Source organism: Mus musculus, chromosome 13 (assembly GCF_000001635.26).
Source record: "Mus musculus strain C57BL/6J chromosome 13, GRCm38.p6 C57BL/6J".
NCBI lineage: Eukaryota > Metazoa > Chordata > Mammalia > Rodentia > Muridae > Mus > Mus musculus.
This window is the reverse complement of record NC_000079.6, coordinates 94,684,902-94,700,046: the sequence shown is the minus strand read 5'-3', so window position 1 is coordinate 94,700,046 and position 15,145 is coordinate 94,684,902. Positions and strand designations below refer to the sequence as shown.

Below are 15,145 nucleotides of genomic sequence, written 5' to 3'. Positions count from 1 at the left end.
TGCATGCATGTGTGTGTGCGTGTGCATGCACACACATGCATTATTTCTTCTGCCCTGGGATTGAACCCAGGCCTGCATGCTACCCAAACACTCTGCCATTGAACCACAATTCCTGTTCTTGTGTTTGTTTATTTTTTAAAGTCATCAGAATATTTTTGCTACTCTCAACCCACTCGCTCACTGTTTATATATAAGCCTCTAATTTGGGGGTTATGTTTATCATGAGCATAACAATCTCCATTGCAAAAGCTTTTACAAAATACTTATTATGCTCTCAACTGCTGAGTACTTTTGTTACCACTAGGTAACTGTCTCAGTCACTGTTCTACTGCTGTGAAGAGACATCATGACCAAGGCAACTCTTATAAAAGAAAGTATTTAATTTTGGGCTTGCTTATAGCTTCAGAAGTTTGGTCCATTATCATTATGATGGCACACAGTAGCTGTGAGCTATATCCTGACTTGAACCCCAAGAGAAAGAATTGGACCTACCATGGGCTTTTGAAACCTTAAATCCCACCTCCAGTGAGAAACTTCCTCCAATAAGGCCACACCTACTCCAAAAAGCTCATTCTTCTCAAATACTGCCACTCCCTGGTGACTAAGCATTCAAATCTATGAGCCTATGGAGGCCGCTTTAATTCAAGCCACCACACCTATCTAACCTAACTATTCCATAGTAAAAATGTATGTGAAACCCAATATGGGGGAGAGACACTACAACTCCCACTTAAATTCCTTTAGATCAAAATAAAATTGTTGTTGCCTTTCTTCCCAGGAAAGAGATGTTGCTGTGCCATTCTACACAGGACCAATTGGTAAGTTTTAGAGCTGGAAATACGATAGTTTCCCAAATATTGGATTTGATTACATCCACAGGCGAGAAAGAGGATGTCAGGCTCGTATAACTGAAGATGGTTCCTTCCCTGTCCAGTTGCAGGCCATGGTCCAGCATGGCTCCGAGATCCCTGGAGAGGAGAGTCAGGTCCCTGCTATTTGTGGGCTTGTCCTCAGGAGGTTACAGAGCACAGAGCTTCAGCAATGCCACCACAGCGGGTCCTTACTTTGGTCTGATTCTCTGATTATCCTGGCATAGGATAGTGTAAGAGCCCCTGGAGCTATGCATAGGGCCACATGTGAGCACCCAGGATACTAAATATGGGATTATTCCCTCTGGCCTTCCCCAGACGTTGCTGATTGTAGACCTAAAGAATAGCAAGAAAAGGAAATCTAGTTACTGTTTATTTTAAATTTTTAGTTATTTTCATTTTTTGCATCCTGGGGTTGGTGAGAGTAATTTTTAACATTTTTCACTTTCTGCTGTTTTGTTACTGTTACCTTGACCATGAGCTTTATGCTTCTCTCTCCACTGGAATCCAACGTATTGTCAGAAATACAATGTCTGGCGCTACTACCCATCAACCACTCCTGATAACAGTATGGTCTATGGCCATGGCACCCTCAATATGCCTGATTTAGAAGCTAAGCAGAGCCAGGCAGTGATGGCACACGCCTTTAATCCCAGCACCCAGGGGTCAGAGACAGGTAGATCTCTTGAGTTCAAGGCCAACATGATCTACAGAGGGAGTTCCAGGACAGCCAGGGCTACACAGAGGAACCCTATCTGGAAAAAGCCAAATTAAAAAGAAGAAGAAGAAGAAGAAGAAGAAGAAGAGGAGGAGGAGGAGGAGGAGGAGGAGGAGGAGGAGGAGGAGGAGGAGGAGGAGGAGGAGGAGGAGGAGGAGGAAGAAGAGGAAGAAGAAGAAGAAGAAGAAGAAGAAGAAGAAGAAGAAGAAGAAGAAGAAGAAGAAGAAGAAGAAGAAAAAGAAGAAGAAGAAGAAGAAGAAGAAGAAGAAGAGGAAGAAGAGGAAGAAGAAGAAGAAGAAGAAGAAGAAGAAGAAGAAGAAGAAGAAGAAGAAGAAGAAGAAGAAGAAGAAGAAGAAGAAGAAGAAGAAGAGGAAGAAGAAGAGGAAGAAGAAGAAGAAGAAGAAGAAGAAGAAGAAGAAGAAGAAGAAGAAGAAGAAGAAGAAGAAGAAGAAGAAGAAGAAGAAGAAGAAGAAGAAGAAGAAGAAAAGATGCTAAGCAAAGTCAAGGCTGGTTAGTGCTTTGATGAGAGACAGCAGCAGACAATGACCTCATAAAGAACATTACAGGACTCTCTTATGATTCAGCCCAAATTAGCCTTATGATTATATAAATATAATTGCACACATTAGTAAGGTGTAACTCAGCTATGAATAGGCACAGAATAAAAAAGAACATTGTACTAAGCTTAAATTGTTAAAATTGTTGACACAGGAACCTGTCTGAAAAATCAAGGAAAAGTTAAGTATTCTAACCCTTTATCAGGACTGGAGCAGTCGTGTGACAGATCTATGACTTAGGTCTCCACACAAGGTTGTATGTAAGAGGACCTAAAGGACACGTGTATGTGCGTGGACACATAAGTCAGACTACATGGTAAGAGTATGGAAGGGGCCTGGCTGACCACTGCCCATCTATCTACCTAAGCAAAATGGTCTTAGGCTGACAGGCATGAAAAAACAAACGTAAATTTTCTAGAGTCCTTTCAGTTATGTATGGTAGATTGGACACATGGATTTGCCTCAGCTTTTCATTGAATTTCTTCTAAAATGGCTTGAAAGAAAGACGGTCCAAATGTGAGCAGGCAAAGAGGAGAAAATCAGCCGACATTTGGAGGGTAGGATATACAAGCCCAATGAGTAACAATTTAGCAGAACACCCCATCCCCTCCACTCCCAATTGAGACCAGACCATAGTCTGCCAAATCTTGGAAGGAAGCATTGTGTAACAATGTTACACCATCTCGGGATCCTGCAGTTTGGCGGTACCCCTTAAGGAGGCAAGTTGAGGAGCTTGGGAGCAGAAGCCAGATCTTTTAGAAATAAGTCTGATGGTTAATTTTGTCAATTTGACAGAAGCTAGAGTCATCAGGGCAAAGGGAGCCTTGGTTGAGAAGATGTTGGCATCAGGTTGGCCGTAGGCAAGTCTGTGGGCATTTTCTTGATGAATGCTTGATGTGGTAAAGCCCAGCCATTGTGGGAGGGGCCACCTCTGAGCACTATTCCTGCCAGGTGTAGGAAAGGTAGCCTGGGAACAAGCCATGAAATGGCGCTCCTCCACGGTTTCTGCTCCGGTTCCTGCCTTGGGGTTCCTGTCCTATTCCAATTACCTTCCTTAGCTTCTCTCAGTGATTGACTGTGGTCTGGATTGGAAGGCAAGCCTTCCCTCTCCAAGGTGCTTTTGGTTATGGTGTTTACCACAGCAATAGAGAGCAAACTGAAAGTTACTTTCCCCATCCCTTGCTTGCTAGGAGTGCACTAAAGAGATTCCCCAGGAAGGTGTTGAGCCAGAATCGGTTGGGTTCTTCCCAGGTAAGATAGGGATTCGACAAAGCTGAACCAGCAAGGGGAATGAATGGAAAACCTTCCTAGTAAATGGTGAGCTTCCAGCCCTCTTCTCTTATTTGCTCTCAGCAGCTGGAGGATTCTTCACTCATAAAACTTGCCAGAGGATAATGACCTCGGAGGTCCCTGAATCACAATAGCAGGCTTCTGTTCAGTGAAGCACAATCTTCAGAATGCTCCAAAGCTTCAGGTCAGCTTTGAAGTGCTTTGCTGGTCAGTCATTACTGCTTCACTCTGGGGAGGGGTGGGGGTGGGGACTGGGGACTGAACCTAGGGCCTTCTATGCAACCACCACACTCCATCTTCAGGCTGTTTGCTGTTTTTATTGTTGTTGTTGGGGTTTTTTCGTTGTTGTGGTTTGTTTGTTTGTTTTTGTTTTTTGTTTTTTGAGACAGGGTTTCTCTGTGTAGACCTGGCTGTTCTGGAACTCACTCTATAGACCAGGTTGGCCTCGAACTCAGAAATCCACCTGCCTCTGCCTCCCTAGTGCTGGGATTAAAGGCATGCACCACCACTGCCTGGCTTTATTGTTGTATAATGGTTATTTTGAGACAGGGTCTCATTAAGCTGCCCAGCTGACATTAAATTCACTCTGTAGTACAAACAGCCCCAGAATTCATGATCCAGAGTTGTTGCGATTATAGTCCTGGCTCACTAGGCCTGGCTACTTTGTTCCTAAATGTGGGTAGATAACCAATGTCTGTGCGGCATTTGAGAGAAGCTCTAATGGAAATCACAGAGCTTGGAAGGAAGGAAAAAGGAATCCAGAACAGGTCAGAGAACCAGAGACGTCAAACAAACCAACTATGCTTAGCAGGAGACTGGGAACGAGGCTGAAGCCATGGCACAATGTGGAAAGCCATGAAGGAGAATCTCCATAGAGCAAGAAGACACCAGGGCCTTAGACAGCGGTAGCAGAACTGGAGTCAACAGGAAGGCTGGGGTGAGTTCTTAAGGAAACAGATTTTTCAAGAGGAGAAAACAAGAAGGGTGGTAATAGGAATTTTAGCAGAGAACAGACACCACTAGAAGAAGAAAAGGATAGAATAACTAATGGAGAAAATGAACTAAAGCAGCAGGTTGCATGCTGCGGGTAGAAACTGGAATACTAAAGTTTAAAAGACACCGACTGAGCATGTCAGCACTGGAAGATCTGCCAGAGCGCGGGGCTGAGATGTGGTCTGGACCAAGAGATAGCCAGTGGCCTTTAGTGGTCCTGCATGACAACTTTATATTCTATACAGTCTCGGGCATCACACTGATAGAAATTCAATTTTAACTAAAATATGAATAATTAAATTTGCTCATAAGAAGGTAACATGGATCCAACATCACTACTACCATTAGTAGTGGGAAGCAAATGCTTGAGACTGTCTTGAACCTATGACCCAGTGTGTCTGGACCTCATCTCTAGGTCATTACTCATGTCTCCTTCATGCCAAGATCTGGTGCTCTTTCCCCAGAACATGATCTGGAGTATAATTCTTAAGACCTGACTTGGGGGTCTATTTTGACTCTGGGTAACCTGGGTTAAGATCTTCTTTGCCTCTGGGTAACTAATCTCTGGATCAGAAACCATGATTTGGTCACACACACACACACACACACACACACTCCCTGAAATCTGGCCCATAGACTTATTTTATTAAGCTTACGCAGTATTTTGATCCACTTGAATTTGTAGACTACGATTTCTTTTCTTCAAGCTAGGAAGATCTGGCAACTCACATTCTTTCCCAATGAAAGCTCATTGGCACCAAGAGAATCTGGATTGTCAGGTATCCACTGGCCCTTCTGTTCTCCTCTCTGTTCTTCTCTCTGTCCATTACCCGAAGAGTCCCAGTAGGCGTTTGAGTTTGACACTACTGTTTAGATGACTGGGTAGGTCTCTTATGAGCATCACAGTTCATCTGCTTGAGTATAGACCTCTGAGTATAGCCATGATTGTGTAGAGAGATCAGTTTGTCTGAGCAACTGCCATCCTAGAATGTCCCCATCTCTCCCTGATTCTCTGTGAGAGGAGTCACATCCAACAAAACATGGCCCAGCAATGAGTGCTGGCCTGGCTCCCAAGGGCAGGACACTTGTTCTCAAACTAGACAAAGGGGACATAAAGACAAGTAATATAGAGACTTTAAGTTCTACCAATTCACCAGCAATGAAGAACTCGTGAAAATATTTGCAAAATTCTGATATTTGTCAGAGGACACCAGTGCTAGGCATGGTGGAGTCCCAACGGCTGGAACATTTCATGGGAGAGATAGTGGGAGTTTTCATAGAAGTAGCTGGTTTCTGGACTGCATCAGATAGACAAAGGGTAACCCAGGGCCTGTGCTTGGGCCTGTGCTAGCCCACCTTTCCTAGTGGTGTATATATTTCATCTAGGTTCTCGTTTCACTGATTTATGAGTAGGCAATGAGTCCCAGTGGCTGCCTCCTGCCACTACAGACCTGCTTGCCACCGTGCCTTCTCACCATGATGGGCTTCATCTTCTCAACCCACAAGGCAAAGCAAGTCCTTTCTCCCTTTCCTTGCTTTGCCAAGTAGTTGGTCACAGGGACTATATAAAATATAGTGACACCAGATCCTAAAGAATAAAGCTGAATAGGGTGCCAACATTGAGTGTTAAAGAGAGAGGTCCAGTCGGGGGCCACCAGGAATGAACAGATTTGTTGATAAATTGCAATTAAATAATAATAATAATAATAATAATAATAATAAGCACAGCATCTCAGCCAGGGACTGGAGATGACTTCTTAGAGGATTTAGGACATCAAGAGCAGGACTTTGCTTTGTATTGGATGCTCTCAGGAAATGGGATGTTTTGATTGACTATCTTGATAAATCTGATTTAGAAAAGAAGAATGAAATCAGACACTTCCTGGCTTAAGTTGGGGAATGTGGGGACACATTTGTGCTTGACAACGTTCTTATTCTCCTTTGAGTATATACACGATTGTGTAGAGAGCTCAGTTTGTCTGAGCAACTGTTGTCCCAGAATGTCCCCATCTCTCGATGATTTTCTGTGGGAGGATTCACACCCAGCAGAACGTCATGACTTATTGTGAGCACAGGCCCAGCTCCTGAGGACAGGACCCTTGTCCTCATCTGTTACTTTCGTTGAAAGCTCCAGACCCTGGCAAAAGCCTGATATCAACCCCACCGACTCCATTTGATTTAAATGCAGTTCTAGCAGGACTCATTTGCCCAGAGCTTCTGGGCTGTGAGTAAACAGTCTTGGTCTGCCTTGGCCCTGGCCTTGGCCTGAGGTCACACAGCTAAACCTGTCCTGATCTTTCCTGTTGTCTCTGTGGGAACACACAGTTCCTCTCTGCACAGATGCAGAGCCCTCTTCCCATTAGTTCCCTTAAAAGCATTTTCATTAAGAAACATTCACATTTCATATTGCTTTATGACATCAAGGCCCTTAGGCCTGGAAATGGCCAACTAGTCTTCCTGCTTCTAATTTCTCCAGTCCATCTTCTCTGAATCCACCAAGCATCATTGTCCTGAGTCTGATTTATGTTTTCCACTAGTCCCCACCCATTTCCTTTTGGAGGCAGAAGGAACATCTTATAACACCCAGGGTCCTTAGCCATCAGCCCCAGCCTGCCTCTGGTCTCATCGACCCCTAGTCCTCTCTCCCTGCCACAGACTTGGGGGTCTTCTCAGGCTGGGGCCCAGAGGTGTCATCTTTCTCCTGCTTTGCTCAGAATGTATGGTGGAAGCAGTTTTAGTAACTCCCTCTCTCGCAGAGCATGCAGATTATCTACAGGATTATCCGTGTCTTCTCAGGCTGTGACCGTGATCTGTTTTGTTTTGTTTTGTTTTGTTTTGTTTTGTTTTGTTTTGTTTTGTTTTGTAATGAAGATGTTGCATCCTGGCATTTTAGATGGAGAGGCTGCAGAGAACTTACGAAGGGAAGCCTGTTGTGGCTTGGATGTGAAGTGTTCCTCCACAGCTGAGGCAGTTGGTCCCCAGCTGATGACACCATGCCGAGAGACTGCAGGCTCTTTGGAAGAAAGCCATTTGTTGAGGAGCAGATCTTGAGTTACACAGCACAGCCCCATTTCTCATCGCCTTTGCTTCTCATTTCAGTGAGATGCAACTAGGCAATGAGTCCCAGCGGCTGCCTCCTGCTGCCATGGTCAGCTTGCTGCCACGCCTTTCTACCATAATGGGCTTCATCTTCTCAACCCACAAGCCAAAGCAAGTCCTTTCTCCCTCTCCTTGCTTTGTCAAGTAGTTGGTCACAGGCACTAGGAAAGCAACTCTGTTATGTCACAAATCTGTTATGGAGAGCATGTCTCCTACCTCATTCTGGTAGCCCTGTGTCAGAGGATAGATACCACTCTCTCCCGAAGCAGTCTGCCACACTTTTTTTTAAATCAGTTTTGTTAGAAGGTTCCTCCTTATATCAGATTTCTGCATGCAGTTTCTTTTGAGCATTAGCAGTCAGCACATATGTCCTTCCCGAGTTAGCTTTTATAAGAAAACGTTTGGCCTTTGCCTGTCCTGCGCATCTCTCTGGAGACACTCTGGTTTGTATACACTCTTCTCAGAGCACGGAACCCTGGGTAGGAGACCAGTTTTAGATGTGGGTTGAGTAGTTCAGACTAAAGGAGGGCCTGCAGCTCCCTCATCCTAGCCTAAAACCCTATTAGATTATTTGGCCCCGCTGCCACTGAGTTCAGTCAATTCAGACTCTGGGTCTTTGGGGATTTTTATCTGTTTTGTAAATGCTGCTGCTGGCTCATGATTCTCTCATCTGAACTTGCACAATTGATTTTTTTGGACCCCTGGGTAGAAGCTTGCATTCATTCTGGTTACACTTGGTCTTGTGTTTAGCTCGTTACCTTACCCTTGGCGAGGACTTGTTGAGCCCCAGCTCTCTCCCCGATTAGCATCATCTGCAGTTTTGATGATGATGTGTTCTGTTTCATCTTTCAAATTTCTATAAATGCCAAATGGGGGTATGTTAAGGTCAAATTTCCCCCTTCTTCCTTGCCCTCCTAATTTCCTCTCTTTCTCGCTTACGGTTTCCCTCTTAGCTGGGTCCAAAAAGTCAAGAGGCATCTCTCTAGGGCCTGATGTGACTAAATGCCTTCCATGATCATAGGCACCCATACCAACCCTTGCAGGATAGTCATTCAATTGACTAAGAAACCACCCAATGGCCCTGGCACTGTACTCCCCCCTCCTCTTGCCAGCTCTATAGAATACAGTAAAAGACAGGCATATCCTAACTTCAGATTTATTGGGTCCATCCTATTCTGGAAGCCAGTTTCTTCTTCAGGGACCCATAGTTTGTCTTTTCACTTCTGTTCTCAAATCCTCTTTGAAAAGACAAAGCCTTCTTTCACAGCTCTAATGATATTTAAACATTCCTTTCCAAAAGCCCAGACCATATCTGGAATCTGCGGTAGATCACACGTAGCTCTACAGTCAACATGAAGTTTTAATTTTGTTTCTACAAAGAAAGCCAATTTTAGCTTGAAAGGTTATGCATCTAAGTTGCCTGATGGGGAGCCCATCGGGGTAGACTGAAGACACTGATTGTGCTTAGCCAAAACCTAGGCTCCTCAGCCTCCACCTGGATTCCTTTGATAGTATACTTCATCATCCCACCCTGACCTGTTATGGTCCAGAACTTTGAAGAGGTCCCTGAGCACCTGGGTACAAGACCAGTCTGGGTTAGGGATCAGGACTCAGCCCTGAGACCTGTGAGCCGAGTCCATGAACCCAATCACCTTTCCCAATGCTAGAATACATCTAGGATATTTAAAATCTGGGCCTGAAGCTCGTATTGTGCACAAACACCAGTGCACAGAGCCTTTGGAAAGGAATTTGTTAGGAATGTCTGAGCCACTTCCTATGCCTGGTGTCCCCAGGAATTGTTGGCCAATGGTGTTCTTTCTCCTGGAGGATGGAAACTGGACTGGAGAACCTTTCAGCACCTAATCCTAAATGAAGAGTCTATGCGGAAACACTCACAAGTCTTGAAGAATTTTAGGTTCAACAAAAAGGCCTGAAGTCCCGCTTTTAAAGTTAACATAGACATCACTTCCCATAAGAATTTTGCAGAAATTTCTCCTGGCTGAGTTGAGGCCCCAGGATATCCCAGAAATATCTCTGTCTCTGCCATTATCGCAGCATTTTGAAATAACATCTTGACATTTCGGTCTGTCTGTGATACGCCCTGGTTTCGTCACAGGCAGGTGCCATCTCCTCCATCCCGTTGTGCCTGGCATGGAGCAGGGCTCCAACAAATATTTACTAAACGTAATGGAGCCATTTCTCAAGGTTCTTAAGTTCATAATGGCTTCTGTACATTCTTTTCTACTCCCCCTCTCTCAATTTTAAAAGGCCATATGAAATTTAATACATTATTTCAGATTCATGAACACTTTGTTCATTATATTAGTCTTGTTAGAGGAGTCCATTATTGCTGAAATCTTGTTAGAAGAGACTTCTCTGTGGTAGAGTTTTTCATGGGGTTGCAGGAGGTGGTGCGTACTATAATTTCTCTGGGTTCCAAAACCTTATGTAGGAAGAAAAGCCTTAGACATTGTCTTCTCAAATTCTAGTTTAATAATCAGAAGCTCAAATTCAGATAGTTTTCCAAATGCATCCATTGAGCAGCAGAGCCGATCACATGAACCACATGGTGTTCCATAAACCCCTTACCCATCCACAAGATCTGCTCACCGGACTTTCAGCCTTTCTTTCCCCTTCCGGTTTTTGACTGCATTCTCTGCTTAAGCCACTGGCTTCATGTCCAGAGGCTGCAGGCTGGGTAAGCCTTCCAGTGAGAAGCAACTGGCACTCATCTTACAAGGACATGAGGTCCAAAGGATAAAGAAGGGCTCTGCACCTGCCATCATCTACTGTGGAAGCCACTCCTGCTGTGTTTGTGAATCCAATGGCTTCTAGGGTCAGCTATAAGAAATGCTGTTACTTTTGCAAGACAGAAGAGGAGCAGGCTCATTTGTGGTGGCAGATGTTGACCTTTGTCAAGCGTAGCAAAGGGCCTGGTTGTTGTGGTAAGAATGGAGACCACTGATAGAAAGAGCTCTGAAAACCTGCAGAGTAGAGGTGGTACTCTCCATGAGAGCAGCCCCAACCTCAGCCACAGCCACAGCCACAGCCACAGCCACAGCCACAGCCTCAACCTCAGCCTCACAAGACACAGACACAGACACAGACACAGACACAGACTTAGACACAGACTCAGACACAGACACACACACAGACATTGACACAGCCTCAGCCTCAGCCTCAGCCTCAGCCACAGCCACAGCCACAGCCACAGCCACAGCCACAGCCACAGCCACAGCCACAGCCACAGCCACAGCCACAGCCATGACTTCAACCTCAGCTTCAGCCTCAGCCTCATCCTCAACATCAACCCCAGCCTTAGCCTCAGTCACAGCCACTCAGGCGTCTGCCTGGGCTCTACAGGGCCTTGCCACACTAAAAGGATATCAGAGGCAAGGTCCTCTCCCTAAGGAGCTGATGCGTCATATGCCAGTTGTATCCACTTCCCCACATCTCTAAGGAAGCAAACCTCAGGCCTCTTCTGGGGATCATGTGGATCCCTTGTGGTACACGGGCCTGGGATGGATCAGGAGCTGCTGGCTTTCCCAGCCCCTTTCCTCTCCCTTCCAATCATACTCCAAGTTTTCTGGGCTTCCTTTGCCATTAGCAGCTGTGGCTTGTTAGCCTGGCCGTTCTCCACAGCCTGGAGGAGGACGGTGGCCATCAAATCTTCCAGTAGGTGGGAGCATATGGATCGAGCACCTACAGAGTAACACGGGGTCCCAGCTCTTCTCCTCCATTTCTGCTCCGGTTCCCTGATTTCCCATAATGGCCAAGGCCAGGTGCCATGACACCCTGAGAGCTGGTGGGAAGAGCCTGTTAGCTTTTCCTTCTCTCGACAAGCTCCACCACAAAAGGGGTTTTAGTTCTACTGAAAAAGCAATAATAATGAAACTTCAAATTCTGTAAGGAGTCCCTGATCCTTCTGTGGAGCTGCAAGGTGGAAGGTGGTAGCGATGGGGTGGTGGGCAATCTCAGTGCCAAGGGGAATTGCCAGGAGGGCTAGCCCAGGGCTGTGCCAGCTGTCCCGAGTCACCAAAGCCTCAGAGGTGCCATCGTTCTTGCTTCCCACCGCAGGGAAGCCTGGAAATGGCAGCCATGTGGAATAAGAATGAAAGGGGATGCGGGATGTGGATGCTGTCTGTGACAAAGTGGCCTCACACACGGTGGACACCTGCTCAGGCCCAGCGCCCCATGGCTCAGCCCCATCTCCACACAGCCCTGCAGGAGAGCAGTCTGGTGGCTCCATGCACTGCACACCTTGGGGCACCATCCACTGGGCGGCAATGGAACCCCTGCAGTTCTGAGGCTTCAGGGGCCCATCATCTTCTACCCCTTTACCCTAGGAACCCCTAGATACTCTCATGTGACCGCTGCCCTGGAGAGAGAGCGAAGGTGTTGTGGTGATGGTTATGCTGTGACGATCACCCACTGTGGATGGAGACAAAGCCAGCTCTCTGTTGTGAGGAGGAAGGTCAAGAGGGAAGCCATGATAAGGCAGGCTTCAGAAGAACAAACACTACGGGAGCACACAGGAGGAGCCATGACCCGGCCCAAGGGAAGAAGAGGCACCCAGCAGGCTCCCTAGACTCATGGATGTCTAAGCAAAGGAAGCTGCTTTACACAACCACTTACCACAGGCCCTTTAGGGACATACCATTTCTAAACTGGGTGCCTGGTGAGCTGCCAGATTTGGACACGTTCCGAGGACAGAAAAGACAGGTTTCTTTGGTCCCCAACTTCCACAAACCAGGGGCAAAAAGGGGCCACAACTCATCTGTAAGGACACACCAACTCGAGCAGGCTCTGAACAGCAGAATTGATGCTCCAGAGATAGGACAGCTTTTCAGCCTACCCCATTTCCGTAGAGTCAGGGCTTACAAAGGCTGCGCTTTAATAATTTAACACAGAAACAATCACATCACTGAGATATTCAAACGATTCCATCCAGTCCTTCCTCTGCTCCTATGGTTGCAACTTTTTTTTTTTTGGTAGCTAAATAAGAATAAATATCACCAGTAGGGGGTAGATGTCTAAAAACCAAACTCTAAAGTGTTTTTCTTATGTGAAAATGGTCGTGCATAGTACTAAATGGTTTCCATATCAATATTTCTTTGTTTATGGATCCCTTTAAATGTCTTTCACACAGATCACACAGGAAAGCAGAAAGATCAATTGCACAAAAGGCATTTTTAAGGGGATCACGGCAGCAGAGCTTGTTTAATAATAAAATTAACATAACAGACTGGCATTTCACTGTCAAGCAGTGTGGTGTCATTTTGGCAGTGCCAGGGTGCAGCTTGTGTCAAGAAACATGTATGAATTAGCCCTTGGCCATTACCAACTAGAGACCCAACCTGAGAGGTGAGCTCCCAAAGTCTGGAAGTCAGAAAAATTAGTTTAGCTTACATGAGGATATTAAGTATTGATGCATAAATGGGCATCTATGCCCTATAGGCTGTATAAATTAGCTTTTAATTTTTGAGCCACAATTTGGGCTATGTTCTCATTTTAAAGCTTATTTCTATTTCTTTCTTTTTTGTATCCCTGCTGTCTTCTGATTCTCTAACAATTCCTTAAACTAACCAGTTTCTGCCCATGTCTTCCACTGATAATACGCCATCAAGGCTAATGGTTTGTGATATTAGAAGCCCATGATACATGGATAGTAAATATACCTGATATACATAGAGAAAGGGACACTGAATGAGATATTGTAAGAGGTCACTGTGTGTGTGCATGCATGCTGAGTGGTGTGTGTGTGTGTGTGTGTGTGTGTGTGTGTGTGTGTGTATGTTTACTACCCACTGTGGCTGACGCATTCTGTGCCTACAGCTACCAGCAGATGCCACCAGATTGCTCCCAAAATAATCAGTTATACATGCCAAACCTAATGAGCAGAAGACAAATCAGAGGTGGGATTAGAATTCCAGGTCCTCGGAGAACTGCCCTTCCATTTGGGTTAAAAGAACAATTCCACAGAGGGAGGTGGCCTGGCACCCAGCTGGTCCTGCTTCAGCTGGCCCTAGCCTCACAAAGCTCTGGCTTCGGTCTTGTGGGTTCTCTCTGGGCCTACAAGATGGAAGGGGTGTGTGACAGAGCACTCCTTTCTTTATTTCAGGATTTAGGACAAGTCTTTCCACACAGAGAGAGGAATTCACAAAACCTAAACTGGAAAATCAGTCTCATTACAAGAGAAACCAGGAAGAACGATGGGAAAGAAGGTCAGCTCAAAGGTCTGAAGAAGTCTCAGGGCTGGGTGGATGGGGTGATGGGTGGGGGTAGAGGGGAAGGTTGAGAGGCAGAGGTGAGGTTCAGAGCTCAGTGGGTGGTGGTAAGAGACCTGGGAGACAGCATAGGTCTGCTGGCCTCAAAATCCAAGAGTTTTTGGATCCCTGCTGTCTCCAAGAGCAGACCCAGAGGGCACTGGCTACTAACCTGTCTACACTCACCTTTCTCTGGGCAGAGGCCTTCTCCTTCCCAGGCCTGGAGAAAATTCTGCCTTGACACCCCACGCTCTTTTTTTGCGGCAACTGCCTCCTTCTCTGTCCTGCCGAAGGCCACAGCAGCACGTTTGCAGCGGAAATAAACTTGCGCACCTCATAAAAAGAACCAGTAATGATGCTCCCATTTCATGGGATATTACACCATAATGATGATAATCCGCCCATTTACATCTGATCTTCCATAGACTTAGTGAAATTAGCTTCCGTGCCACCTAGCAGGGGTAATTTATGAGATAAAAAGGAACCATTGAGAGATAATGTAATGAGTATTTACTGTATCCTTGATGGTGCTCTCATCGCTGGGGAGACGGGAAGTTGGCTGGTGAGTTTAGCCTCCCACATTTTCAGAGCCTCGTGCTAAAACCTCGGGTTAGCCGATCCAGACCAAGACATCACCCCAAACGCTCCTCCTCAGAAAAGCTATGCAAACTCATGCGGTGTTTGTGCTCGGGGGCTGTGAATTTCTTCTGCCAACCTGAGCTGAAAGGAGCTAGAAAACTCTGCGTATTTTACTTTCAGAGTTAATGGGAATAAAATACCTCAGTGGATGAGTGCAGATGTGTTTGATACAAATAGTCATTTTCCTATTTGCTGCCTCATTGAACATGATGAATGATTGGAGTCAGAGAAGCGGCGTGATAGATGGCAGCACCTTGGCTCCATTGCATGCCCTATTGATTCTCCTTCTTTATTACTCCTACAACCCAGCTGGATGCTCTGCCCTCCCCACAAGCCGTTTCTGGGGGGGGGGGGGATTGCTTCCTGGAAACCCAATTTATGGAGAAGGGGAGTGTGGCATTTTCTTTCCATAGCAAAACCTCGTGTTTAGCTTTTGTTAACATTTACAAATATAGCCCCCACCCTTTTGCCCAGTGACAGACACCTTTCTTGACTGAGGGAGAGAACGGGCATTTGGGGACAGTTTCAGCCTCGGGCAGTGTCCTTCCCTATTGCAAAGCAGGAAGGATTAGCTGCTGTGTTTGTATCCAGGTGAAGCCTGTGTCTCTAAGTTCCAGCTGATGCAAATGGTGGTGGTGGTGGTGGTGGGGGAATCTGTCTGTGCGTTTATCTGCACATCTATAGAGATATTTTCATGTTATTGTCAGGGTAAAC

The 15,145-nt window shown here is 45.9% G+C and overlaps 1 long non-coding RNA gene across 1 annotated transcript; it reads left to right on the top strand.

Moving 5' to 3' along the window:
- Nucleotides 1–3,505: 3,505 nt before the first annotated feature.
- Gm32305 lies at nt 3,506–14,441 on the top strand. Its single transcript, XR_382759.2, has 3 exons — nt 3,506–3,618; nt 13,648–13,750; nt 13,993–14,441. It is a non-coding gene; the product is annotated as a predicted gene, 32305 (long non-coding RNA).
- The last annotated feature ends 704 nt before the right edge of the window (nt 14,442–15,145 follow it).